The sequence below is a fragment of the Sturnus vulgaris genome, chromosome 3 (genome assembly GCF_052056855.1).
Source record: "Sturnus vulgaris isolate bStuVul1 chromosome 3, bStuVul1.hap1, whole genome shotgun sequence".
Taxonomy (NCBI): Eukaryota; Metazoa; Chordata; class Aves; order Passeriformes; family Sturnidae; genus Sturnus; species Sturnus vulgaris.
The window spans coordinates 81,065,347-81,088,781 of record NC_142245.1 but is presented as its reverse complement, the minus strand read 5'-3'; the positions used below and the strand labels follow the sequence as shown (position 1 = coordinate 81,088,781).

The 23,435-nt window shown below is 40.2% G+C and overlaps 1 long non-coding RNA gene across 1 annotated transcript; it reads left to right on the top strand.

Annotated features, from left to right (window-relative positions):
• The first annotated feature begins 791 nt into the window (after positions 1 to 791).
• On the top strand, positions 792 to 21,495 carry LOC148224444 (uncharacterized). The gene is made up of 3 exons (XR_015802898.1): positions 792 to 1,356; positions 18,476 to 18,748; positions 19,840 to 21,495. It is a non-coding gene; the product is annotated as an uncharacterized LOC148224444 (long non-coding RNA).
• Positions 21,496 to 23,435: the final 1,940 nt, after the last annotated feature.

Below are 23,435 nucleotides of genomic sequence, written 5' to 3'. Positions count from 1 at the left end.
AAAATGGGAGAGCAAGGCTAGCCATGAATTTCAGCCAGGAACATGGCAATTTGGGCAGCAGTGATAATAAAGCAGAAGGAGGGATGCAAATTCTAAAATAAATCCTGCTGGACAGAGCCCCAAATTATAAGATGAATTCCAGGCTCTGCTGACATGGGTGGGAAGCCTTTGTTGACTTCTCTGAAACCAGATTTTGCTGCTGTAGTCATTGGCGTCTCATTTAAATATGTGGCATGTGTACACATAATACATATGTTTTTCTTGCTAAACAGCAAAAATATGAGGCTTCATGGATTATTATAGTAATTTCCAAAGATTAATGGCAAAATTAAAAGGAATAAAATAGCCACACTTCTATTCTGTTGTCTAATTTCAGTTTTGTATCGTCCATAAAAGTCAGTGGACAAAAAGATATCAAATAAAAACCAAAAACCTCTGCCACATTCACTTTGGGTGAAGCATTGCATCAGATAGTATTTCAGTACTGAACTTGCAAATATGTGAAATACGAGATTATGATAATAAATATTTCACTATATTCTTGGTTATGTTTTTTTAAGGGTTAACAGTTTCCTACTGAATCAAAAGCAAACAAACAGTGGTGGACTAAGAAGTTAAAATTGCATTCTCTGTGTATACTCACTGTGATGAGACTTCCTTAAGTGACGATGCAATAAAAACTCTTTCCAGTATGCACATCGTAAAAAAGAAAAGCCTTCCATAACTAGAAAGTGCACAGAAAACAAAAATAATCGTGTGGAACTGTATTCCATGAGAAAATGGTAGTCAAATTAGGACTAGTTATGAAATAGTTCACATAACTATAATTGTAGTTTAAAAGAGCAATTTTAATACTTTCACTTTTGGTTCGCTGCAGGTCTCATTTTGTTTTGTCACTGATAACAAGTCCTCAGATCCCAGGGGTTGGATTTTTGGTTGATTCAGTTACAGTAGCCTGAACTCAGCGTCTCACCGTATGGATTTTTTCCATCATGAATTTTCTCCATGGGCTGAGAACTAAATTCTATGTCATGTTTCAAATTATTCCAGAGACTCAGACTGGTCACAAATCTTTTTTCTTTTTGCATCCCTTGAAGGGAGCCGCAGTTTGGAGTTCGGAGGCTGTTGCTGGCCATTTCCCGTTTTCTGGAAGTTAGCAGACATGCACTGTTTCTCATGCTTTTTGAAAATGGATCCTCCCTCTGGCTTATTTGTGTAAATGTTTAATTGCCTTAATGTTGTGCCTGTACTGCCAAGTTCTCCGTTTCTCTGGAAGAGTGCAAAGTTGCTGTAACTACTGGCTGCAGGAATAAATCCTTCACCATCATAGAGGAAACTCTCCTATCGCCAGCAACTGTAAGCAATTAAAAATTCTTTCAAGAGGGTGATTGTTTGCAGTTGATAATTAAAGGTGCTTATCACTCTCTCAGATTAAAGTGCATTTGCCAACATTTAACACTGCTTTTTCTTTCATTGCCTGATTCTCTATGAACTTGTTGGAAAACATTGTTCCACTGCATAATCCAGCTAGTGGAGCAAGAGCCCTTCTATTGCTTTTGAGAAATCCTGGGAAAATTATTATGCAAAGATAGACACAAACATGGCTGGTTTGGCTAACTGTAGCACTTTTGATTTACTCTTATGATGCTGCCCTGTGCCTACTATAGATCTTTCTTTGCCAGTGAAAATTCTCAGTTTTCGGCATCAGGCAGCATGCTTACAATTCCTACTCTGTGGGACTGGAGAAACTCCTTGGGTCACTTCCACCTGAAATCATTTGAACTGCAAACTCTCATCTGCCTTGGATATTCTTCTTTTGCATATAGAAAGTTTTGTAATAAGTTTTCTCTTTGTGTGAAAACAGACTGCATGTGTTCTGTTCAGAAGGTAAGGTAAATATTTTTATAGAAATTTCTTGGTGGCTTAGGAAAGATCAAACTCAGAAAATTCTACAGAGAAAAACTAAGTATTCTTATTTATTAAAATTTTTCAGATCTGTAATATCTTTCGTTGATCCTGATAACATATCTGCTTAACACTGGCAGGAATGTTAGCTTTGCATTTCAGATTTTCACTTGGTTATTTTTAGTTCTTCTGAAGCCTGGGAAATAAGAAATGTAACCGCTTTGAACAGTCTGAAAGAGCCAACTCTAGCAGGGCCTCTGAATCTGATTAGATAAAACAACAAAGAGGTTCTGTTAGGGCAGAGGCAGGAAGAACTAAGGTGGGTGGCAATATCTGTCATAACTCAGGGGAAATGTAGCCTCAAAGCACTCAAAAGTGGGTGAAAAAATAACATAAGCAATAGACAACTTTCCCACATCTTAGGTCACTCTCCAAATGCAGTTTGAAGGACTTTCTCTGCGCTCCACTTTTTTCTTTTCTTTTTTTCTTTTTTTTTTTTAAATCCCCTAAAGTATAATAAACAGCGCATGCATGTGTGTTTATATTAAAAAGCTGATTTAGGGGAACATCGTTTCTTTTCAGATAAGTATCTGAAAAAGTACAGTGTGGCAAGTGCAATTACATTTGTTGGTACAGAAACGGTATAAGATCTTAAGGGACAGATTTGCAATTTTCAGAGTTTTCCTCAGAAAATTAGGTAGCTTAGGGGTGGACACAGGAGATTTCTCCCCTAAAATACAGCTAGTCATGACATCACATTTTATCTTACTGTCCAGAAAAAGAATCAAACTTGTGTTTAGTGCAACTGAGAGGTATTCAGTTTTTTGGGGGACTTGATTAAAAGATGATCTGTTATTGAAGGGGTGGAAACTTGAAACACCCACTCGGCCAAGGATTGTGCTTCCCTTCATTCAGTGTAGGATGCTTATTTTGAGTTGGAAGAGATCGAAAGAGAGATTTGTGCCCCAAACTTGTCCTGCAGCTGAGGAATGTGGTGCTTGTTCCTCATCTTGGAGGCATATGAGAAAAGTCCCTCCAAACTGCTCTTTCTCTTTGTGTAACTGTGGCATTCCTCAGGTAACTCCAGGTGTATCTCCCATGGGACAGACGTGGTTTAGAACAGGAGATGCATCCAGGTGTGATAACTAATGCTATTCCAACACCAGTTTGCACTGTTCTGGAGGTTCAGCCCCCCTGCCAGGCTGAGGAGTGTTCATGTGTGTATGCCTGTGAACTAAGTGGTATTTTTCATCAGGCTAAAGGTAGTTACAGTTGTACATTTGGGCAGGAGAGCTGAAATGTGAAATTTATCCCTATTACCTTTCTCCTCAAGTTTTTTCTCATTGTAATTTCATCAGAAAATATACTGCTTCACAGTTTTTAATTTTCTTTCAAATCTCTCTGTGAGGTTTGGTCTTACATTCCTGCACAGGGAATTGAGCATCAGATCTTAAAAGCCTTGATGAGGCAAAATCAGATTCTTGCCAGGACTTGTTGCCTATACAAGTTATACTCCACCAGATGGTCTGTGGACTGCCCAGGTGAATGTATAGGAAGACTTTTTCCTGTGATGAATGGAAAAAAGATAGTTAAAGTGGACATGGATATCCCTTTTTGTCTTTGGCCACTGAAGTAATGACCCCCTCAAAACTGGGTTCACATGTAATAACAAAAATCCTGGGATGTGTTAACCAGTATTGATGAGGGGGACAGGGTCACTATTACAAGTCTGTTCTCTGTGAGAAGCAAGTTTACATGTTTTGTCAGTTTAATATAGCTGTCTCACTCGTCATCTTCTCACTTGTGGAGACAGAAGGCCCAATCCCATGCTGTTTGTACAGATGCTGTGAGTACAGAGATGAGGGATGAGGAAGTCATGGGAATCTGAGGTATCCTTCTCTGCAGCCACATCCCCAGCTCTGCTCAGGGGCATTTCAGGTAGGTGCAGGTTCCTCACCTTGAGCACGTTTCTAGCACAACACTCTAGCGCTGGCATAAGGAGGTTTCATTCTGCATCAGGTGAAGCAACCTTTCTGAAGTCAGTGTCTCCTCTTTTTTGGTTTAATTTTTCCTTACCTGGAAAAAAAAGATAATCTAAATTGATGTTCTGTGTATGTGAAACAAGAGCCAGACAGATAGGTACTGTGGAATAGAAAACCTCACTGCTCTGGAATTCAATGACAGGCAGATTCATTTATTTTTTTTCCCTATAAACAGTGCTTTAGGGATATGACCTGTCATTACTTAGAGATTTCCAGCAGTGGAAACTTTGGTGTCTGTCTACCACCCACCTAGTACCAAAAATGCCACCAAGAGATCGGCTTGTCACAGGACTAAAATAGTCCTTAAAGCTTAGCCTCAAAGGACTATGACACCTGTTCTTCTGTGTCTTCTCTTTCTCTCCATATCTACCCCACTAATCACCTATTAGCTCCTAAGGTACCAGAAATAAACACTAGAAGTCCCAAGGTTCAGACAGTGTATATTAAGACCTGTGAAAACAGCCTTTTGCAAGCATTTGTCTGGAAAATAATACCTAGCTTAAGGATTTAAAACCTACTGAGATTCCTTTGTTATTTCAGGCTTCTGGGAATGGTAATTTTCTTAATGTGATAAGAAACTGAAATGTTTTCAAAGAAAAGACACTTAGATGTATGGCCTGCCTGGATTAGTAAGACTGGAAGCTGCTGTTCCACAAATCCCTTAATGACGACAAACCTTCCCTGGCAAGCTGCTGCATATATTTAATTAAATATTAGGCTACGATTTTTACATGCATACTAAAGGTATTTAGGTGTCACAATTGTCTCGCAGTGTAATAATATTTGAAGTGATTTAATTTAAAGTTGGATAAGCTTGGACTTTTTGTTCATTTCCCCCACTCTGAGGGATAAAATAGGATGGTGTGAAAGCCTTTTAAGATTCAACAATATTGTTCAAGCATAGCATCTGCAACTAATAACTATGTAACTTTGAATGAAAAAAAAAGTCTAATTATCATGGAAAAGGGAAGATGGTTGACTCATCTTCTGCAGTTTGGATTACATGTGTGGGATTGTGTTTTGGATGGAGCACTCCAGAATAGCAACACTCCATCAAAAACACAGTCATGCACCTGTACTCCAAATGGCTGAATAAGGCAAAACATATGTCATCTGAACACTGTGAATCAAATTAAAAAAAAAAAAAAAAAAAAAAGAAAAAGAAAAGAAAAGAAAGGAAAGCTGGAAGAGAAATAAAGACAAGTACCATAACATTGGTGTGTGTGAAGAGTTGTTTCTTTAAAGCTCCCTGAGTGATTTATTTATCGCTAAACCTCTGTTCGCAAGCCATGTTTGATTTTGCTCGATGCTGATATAGACACTGAAACTGGATATTATGGAAAGGGCTGCCAGCAACTGTTTGATCCTGATAAATTACAATAACAGGCACAATTTACAATGAGAAGCTATTGCTGCTTCTGGCTCTAATGTGTGATGAGGTTTAAAACATGGTGGGCCAAAATTCCCTTACCTGGTGGCCCCCTCAGACCATTTACAGAAGAGCATTTAAAAGAGCCACTGAGCAGAAGAAAATTATATTCACAGCAAGGGCCAGGCCCAATTTTATATCAAAGGTCAGCACATGTGTGTGTATGTGTATCTGCCTGCATTTAGAATGAAAGATGTGGGGAAAAGAAGTAGAAGAGTGTATAATCCACATGTTTGGAAACTTGTGTGTCAACTGAGCAGCCCATTTCCCTGGTTCGTTCTACATGTGCACACACCCCCCAAAATCCCCCATACCACCACCCCTCACCAGCCCCCTTTATGCCTGCAATGCATATGTGTTGTGAATATTGAAGTATTTGCTCTGGAAAGTTAATTGATGACTGGCTGCTTGTTTGATCTTCACAGTGTCAAGTTCAAAATGTAATGAACAATAAAACCCACCCAATAGCTGGGCTTGGAAAGAGGTGCAAATTCAGAAAAATGATATGATTTAGATTGCCCTGTGTATTTTCTTTGCAGTAGCATTCTCAGACACCTCCCCTTATTTCAGAAATTTATACAAGCCACAGTCCACATTCAGGAGAGTAAAGGCAGGTTTCTTGAGATATTTCATTGCCTAGAAACTTTTGATAATCTCATCAGGTGCTGTTTTTCCTCCTTAGGGGACTTTGAGTCTAATCAGATTAACATACACATTCTTACTGATGTGCCAAAAGTTCACTGTCACGGGGGGAAAATGAAGAATGGAGTGAAAGGGATACTGCAGGAAAAAGAGGAACAAGAAAAAGATATCGACTACATGTACATGAAACTATGCATTCTCTGATCAGCTCATGTTTCTGGTGCCTCCTGTAGTGAAGTACAAGGGTAGAAGAGACAATTTTGGACACTTTTGTTAGTGAAATGTTGAATGAGGCTTCAGAAAGTCTCCAGGAGTAGTGATGACATTCAGTGTTTCTGACAGATTGTTTACTGGACTTCTGAAGGACTGTAAAGCACCTCTCCTAACACTGGATTCCTGTCTTTGGGAAGCATTCTCCTATCCAAGACTGTATCATATCTCTTGCCTGACCTCATCTTCTGTTAGTTGCTTCATCCAGCTGCTGTTAGGTTCACATCCAGAGATGATCAGGAGAGGTTTTTCTGTATTTGCAGCATGCTCCTCCCTTACTCCAACATATGTGAACATTTGCATGTGAACCCCAGAAGCTGTCCCCAGTTCCATTTTCACAAACCTACTTTGTGTCCTCTGCCTTTGACAAGTAAACTTTTCCATTCCTTTATTTTTCCTCTCTTGTTTTCCATTTAAAAACCCTATATATATATTTATATATATTTTCCACTAACCATTCCTCTTTTCCTTTGAAGAAATGCATGTACACATGCTTTCCACCCTCTCTCTGCACCGCTGCTTCCCCAGCCTTTATGTAGGATCAGTGTTTCCAGTGTCATCTGCTGGAGAGGGGCAAGCAGAGTTACTGCATGTCTTTAAGGAGTGAGTGTGCACCCATGAACATGCACATGTGCACACACATGCTCTCATGTATAGGTGCCCTCCTGTCTCAAGGAGTGAGGGGTCCCCTGGATCACAGAGAATGAAGTGGAAGAGGTGAACATAGGCTTGTGTCTCTGTAAGGTGTGTCTCGCAGTTTAGCAAAGACATAATATTAAATACAGATCTTGAATGCAAGGGGACAGGTGTTGAGGACAAAAGGTACACAAGTTCCCCTAATTCTAAATATAGACAAATGTTTAATGTCAGTATCTATGGACTCTATGTAAAGGGGCAAACTACTTAAGAAAAGAAGCTAAGAATCATTTCTAAAGAGGTGCCCATTTCCATGCTGCTGAAAATTTTCTGCCAAGAATTACGTTGGATAATTCCAGGCCAGGTTCCAAGATTACATGTCTGCAAGGGGGGCATACATTAGAAATTGAAATTAGATATGACAAGCTGATCATAGGAGAAAAAATATTTAAGTCAAAATATTTTGGAAAAGAGATCAGCCTAAAATTAGATTAATGGTTGCAAAAAGTGGTCTGAATATTAAAAACGAGGGCAGTCTATGGGAAATGCCTTAAACGTGTCCTTTTTTTCTAAGCAGGCTGTTCAAATTGCCAAAAATGAGCAGAAATTAGGGGTTTGTTTTCTCTGTTGATCCCATAGTGAAAGAAGAAGCATGACTGTCATTTCCCTACACTTCTGGGGAGTGTCAGTTATGTATTTACAGCTTGGTGGGTTCCCAGAATAGATAGGTCTGATCTCCTGTCCATTGGAAATGCCTGTGGTACTGGGACGGGTAACGTGTGTGACCATGACTTGCCCTCTGGAAAAGCAGCCATAAAGACATTGCTTTCCCTAGTAACTGCTTCTGATCAGTAATAATGATTACTTCTTTTGATTAAAAACCATCTAATTAAGCACTTAAATGTGTTTGACTTGAGCCTTCCAACTTCTGAGACCCCTTCTGTTAGATGAAAGAGCTCAGAAGTGCACTCTATTTCTCTTCTGTGGCAGTACTAATATACTGAAGCCAAACCACGTCTTCTTGACCAGCTGTGAGTTGAAGCCAGCAAAGTTGCTGTGGGGAGCTACTGCTTTCATTTTAAACCAGCTTATATGATAATAGAGCAGTGGGATGTGCGAGTCACTGGAGTTTACCTTTCCACCTGCTTGTGCAGGCTCCGAGCAGCAAACGCAAGCGATGGGAAAGTTAACGACCAGCGACAACAGAGCCGGCCACACGCAGTCCCCGTCTGTCAGCCCTGCTTCAGCTGAGCCAATGTTGCCACAGGGGTGCTGCAAGGCTTAAGAGAGAGATTTCCACGTGTCCCCCCTGCCTTCTCTAGGCAGCAGACTACCTTGTATAGTTCAGATTTCATCATGAGCCATGTTTACTGAGTTGTCAGAGATAAGCCTGTCTCTAGAGACAAACGTTAAGATGGGGAACAGAAATGCCAGCAGTGAGCACATATGGCACTGTTTGTGCTCTTAAGTTTGAAAGAGCTAGACAAGTTAACAAATACAGATGTTTAAAATCAGTAAGAGTGTTTAATGAAAACAAACAAAATACTGTAGTCTATAAAGCTAAACCTGTTTTTCTTTTGCTCCTTTTGACAAGCTGGGATTAGTGTTTTTCTGAACCTATACCCTTCTTGACATATGGGACGTTTTTGAGGGACATTAGTCCCAGCAGATGCTGGGTGGCGCTTGGGTGGATGCCTCTGATTTTTAGTTAGTTAATAAATCAGCTTTTACAACCATGTGTATCCTATGATTTAACACATGCGTAACAATAATACTGGATTAGGAAGAACAAACTGTTTCACTGCAAAGGAGATTTTATTTCTTAGTAATATTGCGTACAATAAGAGCTTTTCTGTAACATAAACAAAGGATTCATGCTATTTTTTCATTTAGCCAGTGTCCTTCATCCCCATGGGTCAAATTGTACTTGGAATTGCGTTAGTACAAATGCAGAGTACCTCCACTGAGCTCAATAAAACTCTTTCTATTCACTTCAAAAGGAAGTCAAACCTCTTGCAGCCTGCTTTCCACAGGCAGCAGTAGCCACTTCCTGCCTAGTAAACTGCTTAAGTGATGTTCCCTCAATTAAAAGACTCATGTAATGCTTTACCTAATCAGAAGGTTAAATAGTGTCATGTTGCTTTCCTACAAAAATCTTTTTCCTATGTGTCCTGCTCTTGTTTTTGGAAGGAAAATTTTCTTTTTAATCTTTAAGCTCCCACTGCAGATATGTGCTAAGGTACTAGCACACATGACATCATCCTTGGCTTCAGTCTTTGAGAGTGAAATGGTATTTAAAAATATGAAATTCTGGTAGCAATGTCACACCCAAAGTTGAAGTTTAAAACAAAACTGACAACAAAATCAACTGCCAGGAAACAGACTATTTTTTAAATTAGACATCTATCATGTCAACTTTGAGTTAATCTCTGGAGCCAGCTCAAGAATGGATGAGGTAATATTTGCACATGTGGATAAGATAGAATGAAAATACTTTTTTTTTTTTTTTTTAAAGTTTGGCTAATATGCTACAAAGATTATGAAGCCTGATGGTTGGAATCACAAGCTGTAATTGAGGGTTATGTGTGAAGCAGCAGATTAGAATGGCTTTAACATGTTACATGATGATCTCTGAAAGTCCCAGGCTGTATACAAAGTGTGGTGAATGGGGGCACTTGCAGGAGGTAGGAAGATAGGTGATAAGTGGAGGGTTGACATAATTCTGGAGGAAGCTCTCAAAGCCAACACATTTGGTGGATAAGTTTAAAGACTTGGTCTCACTGCTTTAGTTATGAGTGCCAGGGCTTGAGGCTTAAAAGGGAATCAGGACCTGTTGACAGAGCCAGCTAAAAGATGGCTGGATGTAAGTTATAGTGCATGAAAGAAAATGAAACATTGAGTCATAACCTGTTACAAGAGCAACCTCTTTTGCTATTACAGAAACTGTCTGAAAATTTGTTTTTGTCTGTGTTAATAGTGCTTAAAACACATGTGAATTACAGCTGGGGAAGGAATTTCACTAATTCTTGTTTTCTGTGCTGTTTGTGAAAGCTTTTCTTAGCCTTTGTCCACGCTGTTCTCTGAAGCATACTCCTGGCAAAGGCCTGCATTCCTTGCTCAGCATTTGTACCCAACTGCCTGTGAAAGGTTGACATGTGCAGAAACTCTCAGAGGCCTGGCTTAGGAAGTGTGGGGCTCAGGTGGCTCATTCTATCTTGTTCTTTTTCAGGGGTCTCAGTGGTCTTTTCTATAATCTTGGCAATTCTGGAGACCAGTTAAGTTAAATCAGTTCTTTCCAAGACCCTGCACAGAGGTCCATGCTGCAGCCTTGTCCATGATGAACGCCTATAAATTGCTAGTCCTTTGATCTGTTTCTCCACACCACTGGAGTAGCTTTGCACCTCCTAGAAGTGTGCAGGAACAGAGGCAGGAGAGTTCTACAGGGTAGCACCTCACCCTCCACAGGCAGAGGTGTACGGGTATTTTAACTTTTTGTGCCAGCTTGGGGATGTCAATGGAAGAGGTCTGAAGGACATACAATGAACAGGAAGAAAAAAGATGTGTTCCTATGGGAATGTGAGGGCCAGGAAAATAATTGAGATGTTGGTCTTTGAATCAGAGCAGGAAAGGTCTATTCCACAGTCATCTCCATCCTTTTTGAGAGATATGCAGACAAGAAGTTGATTTCAGTCACTAATGTCAGGTTTACAAGTGTAAGAGCTGAGTTTTCTCTCAGGCCTTTTTGCTGTGGGCAACTGTGAGTTTGTTACAATCTTCTGGAAACGCCATAGTCAGGGATGCTGCAGTCTTTATTCAAAAGTGACCATTACATATCCAGCTACATTCATATCTGCTCTCCAACTGAACAATAGGTCTGAAAACTGATTAGCTGTGTTTTGGGGCAAGGACACTGTTCTGCCTAAGAATGCCAGAGGATGTTCAGGTGAGAACCAGCAAAATGTGAAAGAACTTAGTGCCACACTTAGATGTGGACACAACTCAACCGAGGAGCTCAGCTTCCTCCAAAGAAGAGCACACTGGAAACTTCTTGTAGGACCATACAGAGCAGGACACAACACAGAGTATTTTCACAGCCATCACTGTTAAAAAAAAAATAAATTAAAAATCAGTGTCTTTGAAAGTTAGGGGTTTTTCTATAGAATACAAAATGAGTACACAATATTCACTACTTTCAAAAGAGAGTCAGTGCAGAAAATCTGAAGTAACCATGACTAGGATTGGGAAGGAATGGAAGTGAAAAGTTTTGAAAAACTTGCAGTTCTGTGTTTTTTATTTCCCTAAGAGTCTTGGGTTTTTTCTGTGTTCATTTTGATTTGTGGAAAGCTGTTTACATGACATTTATGCCTCTGCGTGAAGAAAGTTATACAACATATGTGTTAGTCTATGCAGGTGTTTATAACTGTAAATGTTACTTTTGTAGTTTGCCAAATGGAAAATACACCCAACGGCATCTTCTTGAACCTGTAAATAAACTGTTTTCCAGAGCAGCCATCAAGCACATCATGAAAGGAAATGGCAGAGCAACTCCATTGACAATAGCATGAGAATTATTACGAACCAGATGTGAAACAATACAAATATTAGTGAAAAGAATAGTTTCTGTCTGCCCGAGCATGACAAAGCTTCAGGAAACACAGGGATATGGATTGGATGTGCAATGAAAATAAGTGTGTGATTCTCTGACTGGAACTGCAGGCTGAAATTCTTCTGGACAAGCTCACAAATGACGTGCTGTTGGTATAAACACTGACCAAAAGCCACTCATCCCTTTGACTGGGACCAAACTTTTCTTGCTCCCCATGAGTGAGGAGCCGAGGCATTCCACCTGGGCATCAAACCCCCAAATCCTTTCTGCCCTGCAGCCACAATTCTGTTATGGGTGGATTGCTGTAATGCCTGATTCCATAGGGACTTAGCAGGTTTACACCACAGATGTAGAGGATTTGATTCAGTGCTTCAGCCTTTGGTGTCTGACCCTGCTTGTGATGCTCCTCTGTTTGTGTGTGCCTCCCTGGGTGCTGCTCTGGAAGGGGAGGCAGGGACATGAAGAGCATGGCTTGTGCACCCTGTCTGCCAACCCACTGGGGATGTCTCAGACACAGAAGGGCATTTGAAGGGCACCAAAACCTACTTTTGGGCAGCTGAATCATGCCCTAGGTGTTTCACACAGCAATAAGCTCCAGCAAGCTTGGATGTGAACGTGAATAGCAAAGCTGCACTATGGGCTATGGCTGAAGCTTGTATATAGTCCAACACTGGCATTTCAGAAACAGAAGATAAGGTTTCACTCTGAAATTTACCAGGGTATCGGTGCTAACATGTAAATTAGGTGGAATAATCGCATTTTGTCTTTTTAGCTAAGGTTAGAGCTCTTCCTTATCAGCAAATGGAGTGTTTACCAACTGACCAGGTTTCTGTTGAGACTGGGCAAGGGCAAACTGATGTGATTAAAATCTCATACTTGTTTTTTTTTCTCTGCCAAGGTTTCACGTGAGAACTTCAGCAGCCCATCTGGCCTCAGTTGGTGGTTTTCTAAGTTGCCAGCTTTACTTCAGCATATTGTGATAATATTATTTCAAAGTAGCCACATCATCAAGTATCTTTCAGGATATGAAATATTTATAAAAATATATATTCCTGTTTCAGTTTATACAATCCTTGCCATCCTTTACCTACCAAACTTGTGTCATGTGAGCTTTTATTCCATTATTAAAAGGGAGATGTAAAGTCGTGGCCATCCTATCACAAGCTTTTGCCAGCTGTAAACCTCATCACAGTTCCTGTAAAGTACATTTCCATAGATCAAGTTACTGCCAGGGAAGACTTTAACAATCTTCTACCCTACTTTCAACCCTCAACAATTAGTATTAGCAAATGGTCCAGGCCACTGCCTGAATCACATATGATTTCTATTCAAGAAAGACAAACTTTTATTCAAACCAGACCCATAAGCTAAACACATGAGTTTCCCTGCTTAAAATAATGAATCTGAAGTAGTTTCTATCATTCATTTTAAAAATCACTCTCACATTTGAAATCAAGTTGGCTATTTTCCCTTGTCTGTATTAGCCATCTGGTAGGGGTGACTTTTCTAACACTGATGTCTAGAGCTAGGATTTATTCTTTAAAAAAAACCCCCAAACCAACCATCTTCCCACTTTAGGTTTGTTTTTTTTTTTTTTTTTCCATTTTTGGAGCTCGTCCTTGTAATATAGACAAAACTCATCCTATCTTTGAAAAGGAGAAAAAACCCCTCCACACATGGCGTAACTTCCTCTATAAGATTCTTGATATATTTTACAGTCAAATTGTAGTTTTGTATGTGATGATTTAAGAAGGCACACACATGCTTTCAGATCATTAAAGTGCATTGTAAAAATAATAGAGACACAAAGGGCTTATTCTCAAGAAATGATGCACACCCTCTTCTCCATGGAATATTGAAGAACTGTTTCATTTTTCAGTATAAGGCAAGTTCAAGATGCTATTTCCTTACCACATACCTCAGCGGTGCATGACCCCTGAAATAAAAAAAAAAGTGAGGGGATTTATATGCAAAAGAAAAATCTTGGCACTTCTTAACATTTTGCTGCTCTTCCTAAATAAAAGACCTTCAGAACAAATCCTCTTAGTGCTGTCGCAAGGGGGTCGTTCTGTCAGAGAGCCTCATTTTCTGTGGATGCTGGTCTGAGTGACTCAGAGAGTTTGTTAGGTGCTGCTTTGTAACAAGTTCTAGTGAAGCAGTGTGTATTTAAAACAGGCCTTTGTCCCTACCTGATGATTGGCTGTTCACAATAAATGTGGGTGAGAGATGGTGTGTATGGTTTTGATGCACTAACAGAATTGGAATTAAAATCTGAAAGCTGGATTAACCAGAATATTTTTCCAAGTAAGTATACCTCAAGGCCTCTTAACAGGTACTTTTTGGCAGAAGTAAGTTGTCTGTATGCTTTCCACCCTCTTTAAAATATAAAATATCTTGATACACTGAAGCAGGGATCAATAAATTGCCTCTCCATGCAGTGCAACATGCACAGTATTTCTTATAGTGCTTGGTCTTGGCTTACTTGTGGCTCAAGTCTCTCCTCTATGAAGGTATTGGTTTTCCCTGGATGAGTGAGTGGGAAAGAATTCAGCATTTGCCACAAATCTTCCTGTATCCCTGCCCTGTAAACAAAAGATCACCTGGACAAATTCTACCATACAATCATAGACTATTTGGGGCTGGAAGAGACCTTAAAGATTATCTAGTTCCACCCCACTTACAATGGGCAGGGACACCTTCCACTAGACCAGGTTACTCAAAGCTCCACTGAGTCTGGCCTGTAACCCTTCCAGGGCTGGGGCAACCACAACTTCTGTGGGCAACCCGTCCCAGTGCCTCACCATCCTAACTGTAAAGAATTTCCCCCTAATGCCTGATCTAAACCTACCCCCTTTCACTTGGAAGCCGTTCCCCTGTCGTATGATAATCTGAGAAAGCCGAGTAATGAAATTTGGTAACAGCAGTCCCTGCAGGTGTTCCTGGTTGTGCAGCAGCCCTTAGTCAGGGGCTTGCATGTGGAGTGACAGTGTGGGACAGCACAGCAGCTTTCAAGTGACACACCACTTGCCAAGGCTTCCCAGCCACGCTTCCTACTCTGCATCAACCAGCTGCATCCCCAGCATAAGGACAGCAGGAAAGGGCAATCTGGGGCTCACAAGCAGCCATGTGGAGGGAGGGACAGCCTAGCCAGGGTTCTGAAGCCTTAGCCTCCATCCTACCATGAAGGGTGTCAAGCAACTGTTCGTGGTTTCTGCTGGCACAAAGACGGGCTCCTGTACCACAGCTTGGAGATAAGTAGACAAATGTTTCAGGCAGGAGGAGGTCAGTTTGGTTTCTAACTAAATGAGAACATGCCTCTGCCCTTCTAATCTGAATAATGAAGGACTGCTGGTAATAATATTTTCAACATTTTGATCAAGGTTTGTAAGGGAGTGAAATATCTTTCATTACGCCAGTCTGAAAAAGCAGACAAGATTTCAACAGACAAACTCTTCCTCAGATCAGTAAGGGTATGCCTAGATAGCCATTAATATTTTGTGTTTGTAATCATTTCTGTGGTAGAAAAATGTCCTAAGACGTAAGCAAAATTGAAAGAAAACTGAAATTGCACAGTACCCCAGAAAGCCTTTCTGTAATATTTATACCACTTAAAAATTAAAAAAAATTTGAAATTAAATTAATCATCAGTTTAAAATCTCTTAAGGATTCCAGGTGAGGTATATAGCCATTAGCTCACCAATTAGCAAGCACTTAGAAAGTGTTTAGTATGTAAAAAAATATTTTTTAAAGTGAAATAGTAAATAGACTTACTGTTCATAGAGATAGATGTAAGAGCAGGAAGGACAAGCACTTGCCACCAGCTCTCTTGAGCTACACAATGGTTCTTTACTGAGCCACCACTGCTACACCACATTGTTTATTTATGAGGTTCTAGTCCACACATCCCTGCAGGAAGATGCTGTTTGACTGTTCTCACCATTATTGCTGCCATTTGCAGCTCCAGAGCTGTCACAGTCATGAAGGGCATTGAAGATCCACCCAGTGCACACTCCTAGGGAGACTCTTCTCAGTCTGGGACTGCTGGCCCAGAGCATCAGTCCCACCTACACAGAGTTATCTGACATGGCCCACATCCTCTCCTGTGCTACCTGGGGTGAATTGGGAATACAGTATCACACACAATGGCCTGTTTTCAGTTGTGTCTGTCTAGACCATTTCCTTGTGCCTTTGGCTCCGGGGAGCCTTTTCAGTGTGATTGCTGGAGCGTGCACACAGAAGATGCTGGGCTGTCTGCAGGGGATGCTCCACGAGAAAGGCGTTTCTGTGGGTAACAGGTCAGCGTATTCACACTTGAGTCCTTTCCATCTGATCTTTGCTGCGACATTAAGCTTTGCTATTTGCTGCAGAGCAAGGCTTTTAACAGAGAAGCTGAGATGCAGTGTCCCTGCAGCCGGGGGCTGTCCCCCAGCAAGGTGCCCATGGTGGCCACCACTCGCCTCGGGGCTGCGGCCCCTCGTGGGAGTCAGCAGAGGGTGCTCCTGCAGCAAGGTAGGGCTGCCATGCAGCCCTGTGTTAAACAATGTGCCTGATAGGAAGTATTGCTTTATAAATTATTAACCGCAGCCCTCTGACACACCAGCAGACTCACATCTGTGGACATTTTATATAAAAGACAAGTAATGGGAGAAGGTGAGATCTTCAAAGTGTCTTGTAACCCAAGAAGGTCTGTACTGTATAAGCACAGGAGGCAGCAAGGGATTACAATAAATTGTGTTTGTTTCGGCTACAGGGAGAGCCCCTGCTCTTGGGCCACTGTTTGATTCCTGGGGCCAGCACAGAGCCTTTGTCAGCAGTAAGTTTCCTGATGGCGATGCTGAAGGGAAACCCTGGGGGGAATATTTCAGCTACTCCCTTTTGGGTAGGCAGGCCATGGCCAGCTGCTCAGTATTTGCTGGCTGCCACAGGATGTGTGGGAATGTACAGGGATGTACAGGGATGTACAGAGATGTGTGAGGATGTGCTGGGACGTTTCGGGCGTGGCAGGAAAGGTAGCATAGTTAAGAGTCGAGAGCAAGAAAGGGCTGCTGCCAGAAGGAGGATAAAAACAGAAGGGAAAAGCAAAAAAAAAAATAAAAGGAAGAAATACTCCAGCGGCCCCAAACACCCATGGACTTTGTCGTATTTTTTGTTTCTCACTGTGGTTACTCTTCTGGGGCTTTTAAAAACTACATGTGTGCCTTGCATGTATGTGAAAAGAGGAAGTTGTAGGGATGCTTTGAAATGGGGATCTCAGGGCCTGCTATATGGGGGCTCAGTCAGTTTTATGACTTGGAGGTACCCTCAGCTTGATGATCTGGAAGATTTGCTGTAGACAGCTGTATTCTGGTACTTTGTCATCTAATTAAAGCCAGTTAATGCACTGTCGAGGTCACAAATACTTCTTTCTGGCTATGTTTTTCTACTCAGTTATTTGATGGTGTCCAAGAAGTTGGAGTTGGGGAAAACATGATTTTTTTGTTTCTTAAATAATTTTGCCGTTAAAATTCTCACTCAGCATGTTCCTCTTGTCATGTTGAAAAAAACCTAGTACAATTATTAAGCATCTGGGTGTAGGCAATAAAATAAAATAAATAAAAACATTTTTGTACTATCTCACACTGTTAGCTCCTGAGGGAAACTCTCATAACAATGAGAATGGAAACGAACATAAATTAGGCTGTAACTACAGCTGACTAAATAATAGCCGGAGTTTTTTGTCAAGTAAGTTTTTCAATTAATATTTTTGTGGTCTTCAGCAGGGAGAAAATGACCAATATTGCATTGTTTTTTTTCTGCAAATAAAGCAACATTGATAAATATGTGCTTCTTTGCCTGGAGTCATTGTGTGGCTTTGCCTTTATATTCTTTTCTTTTAATCACTTCCTTTAAATGCTATAATTTTCCCAAATGGCTTATATGCATTCTTTTCGAAAAGGCATTTTTAAACCAGAGGAAAAAATCACCCAAACTGGCTTCCAGACCCTTGTAAACAGCATGGTTTCTCTCCCAGTCCATTTTCATTTCCCTTTCCTTGACCCATCTCTTCTATCTATAGGGATGTACCTGCACATTTTTTCTTTTTCTAGGTAGAGGTAGACCCAGCTGCTCCTCCTGGAGCCCCCTGATCACAGAGGGATGCAGAGTGTGTGTGAGAAGATGTATCTGCCCCTGCAGACAGGGCCTGTAGTTGGAAAGCTGTTTCAGTAGTGACCTTTTTTTCTGCTCCACAGTAGAGCCTCCAGCCAGCTCTCAGTGCTCACGGAACAGCAGCAGCCACATGCACTGAAATTGAGGTAGGTCGGCACTCGTGTAGCAGCAGGCTTTGAAAAGTAGCTGCAAGTCAAAGAATATGTGATGGTTGGGAATGAGCAGGATTGTCTGGTGGATATAAGGAAGCTTAAGTCTGCTGTATCCATTGCTGTTGACAGTCGCTGTAAATGCAGATTTTTAGAAAGAAAACCAAGGTGTAATATCAGCTATCCATTAAATCAGAGTCCTTTCACCTCCTGTTTATCTCAAATTCCTTGGATTGTCTTCACCAGTGGCATTATTAACTTGCCCTGCCTTCAAACAACGCCAAATCCAAGCATTTGCTCAAACTAATTCTTCTGGATATTTCATTATACAGTTGAAACAGACTGTGTGAAGTGGCTTTTTGTTCCCTGGATTCACAGGATTAGCCAGGAAGATGCATCTTGTGAGGAGTTAGGAGAAAAAGTCATTTTAAACCAATGCAGACATGGAACACCTTTAATTCAATTAGTTTCAGTTTTACCCCACTTTCATAGTGGATCCAAGCAGACACTTGCAAAGACTGTAATAGTGACATTGCAAAGTGAAAATGCAGATTTTGCATGCACTAAACCTTTCTGTAGCAGAACATCAGTGCTGGGTTAAACCACAGGTGGTGTGGTTAAATGCATGTTTTCCTCCATGTTGTTACAGAATTGACCTGACTTTGGAGTCCCCTCCAGCACCAGTGGAATTCAATGGCAAAATTCCCACATACTGGGAATGGACCAGTACCAGGAAGGATGGGATCCTTGAAACCAAAATCTCCCAATCACTGCAGTATTCCCATTGAATTTGAGGACTTCACATGCATCAAAGTTTGATTAATGGACTGCTATATGTGCTAAGCAAATTGTAGGATTGACCTGCCTGCCAAATGAGTGATGCAGGGTTGCAGCTGCTTGACTTGGCCAGATTCAGAACAAGGTTGGTATGAAGTGGCAATTCTGCCCCAGGGAGTCTTCAGGCTCTGACTCACCTGTGGCAACAGAATAATACTTGAGTGGCTGAAGGGGTTCCTGCCCCAAGCCATGTGCTGAGGGGGCTGCATTCTAATGGGAAGGTGCCACCACCATCCCATGGGCATCACCTACCCTGCTAGTGACATTGAGGTAGGCTGAAATTCCACTTAATTTCAGACTGATGATTGTGACTGTCTTGTCTTTCAGAACAGATGATTTGTTTGGACTTCAGTGGCAGGGATGGAGTGACAGGATGGGGATGAAGTTATCCCAAACCTAAACCATTCAGATAGTTTTGGTGGATAGCACAGTCAAAATCCTAAAACGTTAGAAATTATTATCGATCTGTGGACTTCTTAGCCTTTTTTTTATATAAAAGAAATAGAAGGATATTTTGAAATGAAACATCCTATTTTAATTAGGAAACATAAAAATATTTTATGTAATGTCACTGTGAACAATTAGCATTTTTAAGGATTTCCTAATATATAAGTGACTTTTTAAAGCAAAGTGTGTTCATAAGCTGTGCCTTCATAAACCTGATGTGTTTATAAACCTTATGCTGTCAAGTCTGAATTTATTAAAAAATGCAACAGCACAAATGAATGCAATAGAAACTCCTTTTATTTGTTATTCTAAAGTAAAAAAAAAAGCCAGAGAGCATTTTGATGTTCCTCATGTGACGAGTTCCTTGATCCAGCTGAAAGCTTAACTACTTGTCTTCTAACACTGGGTAGATCCATAAACATAATGATATGATATAGTTAAATTTCATGGAAACACAGTTAGGTCTTAATCTACTGCTTTGTCAGTGATGACCTGAAATCTTAGCTCAAATCTTAGATGGATTTTGTTTGATACTTGCAGTGAATATTCTGTATCTAGTCTGCAACCTGAAAATTATATTATTTTACATTAAAGAAATAAGCAGACAAATTACAGTGTGTTCATAGGATATTTATAAATAGAAAAAAAATCAGCCAAAACATAAAATCTGTAACTATGCTGTTAGCTATGGCTATACTAAGGGCTTTTCATTTCCCTGTTTCTCTGCAGGGCTAGGAGAGTCATGAAAGCCTGGAAAGCATAGAAGCCTCCATCAGAGTTTCATGAAAAATGAAAATGAGTTTTAAGGACTTGAGGATGAATTAATATCTATGGATCAATGACAAAATATTATTTTGGTGCCACAACCATTTTTTGGGTAAAATTTTTGTTTTGTGCTGTGCTTACCTAATATAAAAGACAGTGACTGAAATGTTTTTGAATTTAATTCCATTTGACCGTTGGCAAATTTGGTCTCCTGACAGTTGCAATTCTGAATGTTTGTATGCTCTGCATGAAATTGGCTATTTTACAATAGAATTATACAAATCCTAGAATTCTTGGCTTGTAAATGGGCTAGAATGAATTATGACCTAGTTGTCATGTATAAAATTAACTAAAACCCAGAATAAAGCAAAAAGCCTTCAACAAACGCTCTTCTGCTACTAGGCTTTTTCTGAGAGATTGTGTTGAATTAACTGTTTCTTGAACTTCCAAGAAATGTAGGGGCTGGATTATTACAAAATCCTTGGCTCTATGGAACTGGGATCCTTTTGTTTTAGGAAAACAATAAGAAGGCTTTTTTTTTTTTTTTTTTTTTTTAAATGCTTCTGGGCTAAGCAGTGTGATGTCTGTGCAGTTACATCATGGTCAGTAAAGCCTAACAAAGTGAAATTAGTTTGTTCTAATCCGAGTGTATTTATTCCTAGGTGCTTATACAAAGTCACCACACATAGAAAAACCGAGGGGTCATCATAGAGCCTGTGTGACACAAATGAAAATTTGAACTCTTTTGAGTTCACATTTGAGTCAAATCACAGGACAAAATCATATATTTGGGGACAGATAAGAACCTAACAGGATGTTTAATAACTGGAGCAACATTAGATACTTTGTATAGATGAAATCTGTATTCTGACGAATAGTTCTTACCACAAAAAGGGATTATGTCTTTATTCCTTAGAGACTGAGAGAAAGAACTGGGGATTATGTATCACTTAAATGTGCCACACACATTGTCTCTGAACACTCTGGTAAAGAGTAAAGCACTTTCTAAGGCCATGGCTTCCTTGCTTAGTTGGATAGCTTTCAAGGAAAAAGAAAAAAAAAAGAATGAAAAATTAATAAAGGAGAGGACTTTTTACATGTTTCACATTACCTTTGTTTGTTAAGCTGGAGTATGATGTGTGGAAAAATTTTAAATCTTTAAGGCATCTTTTAATATTTTAGTTACCTGAAATATTAACTGATTTATTAGGTTCTATGATATTGGATCCAGGTCAGTACAGGAAATACTCAGCTGCAGTGAGTCTCTACAAAAAAATAGGTCAGACTATCCATATATCTTCTTATATTATTGGGAAATTGCTTCCCAGATAGCACTGTAAGTAAAAATGTGAGGTTTTTTGCATTTCACCAGATCCCCAGTGGTTGCACTGTGACTTCCTGCACATGCTGTTCCAATGCCCCTCTGTCCTAGTCCATAAAAGAACTCACTTCATATTCCCCAGAAAATCATGAAATATGGAGACAGTGATATTTTCCATTTTAGGAACAGAGCTTGTTGTGACATTCTAGGAAAAAACCTCTTGGTTACACATGCGTGGAGCCTTAGCATCTCAAAGGCAAAACAGCTTCTAAAGGTAGGAATAGATGGTATAATATTTTATGGGAAAATAAAAATATTTTTGAAAATTGTGTATTTATTTTTGTAACAGAATGCAAATAAAATTCTACTACAATTTCACGGATTTGTGTGAATTATTGCACAAAACCAAACTCTGCTATTTGCTCCAGAGTCTTCTTTCATTTCACATTGTATATGCATACAAAAAATCAAGAGAATGAGTGAAAAATTTGCAATGTCATAGATTAAAATTTGCAAAGGTATGGTCAAGGGTTGCTATTTCAAGTACTGGATTTTGGGATTCTTATTTATTTTAACCCTTCTCACTACATTGGAAAAAAATATCCCTAGATGCTCCTCTTATTGCACCTAGTGGAGGCTGCAGCTTTCTGCTGCTGTATTGCAGCCAAAATGGAAGAGCAGCAGCTGGATACAGAGTGCTAGAGCTGAAAAGTCCCACTGAAATTCAAGAGCTTTTAGCTGAAGCTGGTTGCAGCAGCTTGTTCTGCAATTTGCTGTCATCCAGGACATTTCCTGCCAGTCTTGGTCATGCTATAGAATAAAGCATCAAAACCAATCCCACACCTTTAGGAATGGAAAACCTACAGGCCTAGGGTCAGTAAATTTTGTTTGCCTCCAAAACCAAGTGTTTTTGTATTGTCTCGGATGCCCAGAGGTCTACAGCCCACGACAGGAAACCCTAAGCAGAGGATTTTATGTGAGATTAAGCTTCCCAAAACCTGGTCCAAGGAGCTGTAGGGAGCCCTCCCATCTTAAGGGTGTGCAGACAAAAGTTTTCCCCCTGAACTATGAATTAGTTTCAAGGTGCCGATTCTTGCCTTCGAAAAACAGGCAGGACCTGAGCTCAGGTTTTCCAGAGGACTTGCCAGAAGTTGGGGAGGAAAGACCATGGATGGCTGTTGGTCTTCACCCTGAAGATTTGCTGAGGCAGGGACCTTCCATGCCTGTGGAATTACCAATACAAGAACAGAGGATGGCCTGCACCTGACTGAAGATGAGGGTAAGTGTCTTTCCAACACGTCCAAGCTCCCTGTTGTACCCAAAAGCAAAGCAAAGGAAGAGCCCAACAACCAAATAAAGCACTGTCACATCCTCAACTCTCGTCCAGACAATGGGCCATATATGACAGGCACTGTGCTCAGGAAAGAGACTTCCACACTTGCATACTCTTGTGATGACCAAAGTTGTGTGGAATATAACAGGCAAAGTGATTTTTTCTGGCCCCCCAAGTCCAGACCTTCTGCATATTTGAGGAGTTACTTTGCTTACCTCCTCACTGTGGCCCAGGAAATGTTGGGGTCCTGTTATATTTGCAGAGTGGGAGGACCTGATCTGTCGTTTACACGTTACTATCTGAAACACTTGTTTATACAGTTTTAGTCACCATATCACAGGAAGAGGATATAATTTGTCAATTTCTAAAAGCATGAAAGTACGTCTTAAGAAGACCTAGTGATAAGGAAAAGTTACATAAGCTACCTTTTTTTTTTAACCTCAAAGACAAAGGAAATCTTTGAAATGGCTTTGTCTATTAACTCAAAATGATTAAACAAAAATTATTTTGTTTAAAAATGTTTGTTTTAAAACCATAAATTGGTGACCAGATTCCCTACATTAAGTCCAAGTGCAGTTCCTTAAAAAAATTAGGCATTGTAATGCCCAGATTCTAGACACTATCTACATAAAAATATTAGGATTGGTACTTATGCAGTGTGATGCATGGGTCAATCACCTATGAACCAAAATCACAAAATCCAGTAGGCTGCGTTGGATTCATAAACTAGGAAAAGATGAAGCTATATCTTAACGACTCATCCTAGTGTAGAATTTAGGTTATTAACTCTGGACTTGTTAAGGCTTGTATCCCTGAATGTCTTTTTGGAGTTAGTACTCTGTAACTCTTTTTATGCAACAATTCCAGTTTAGTTGTGCACTGCTTTTGGGAAGTATTTCTGTTTAT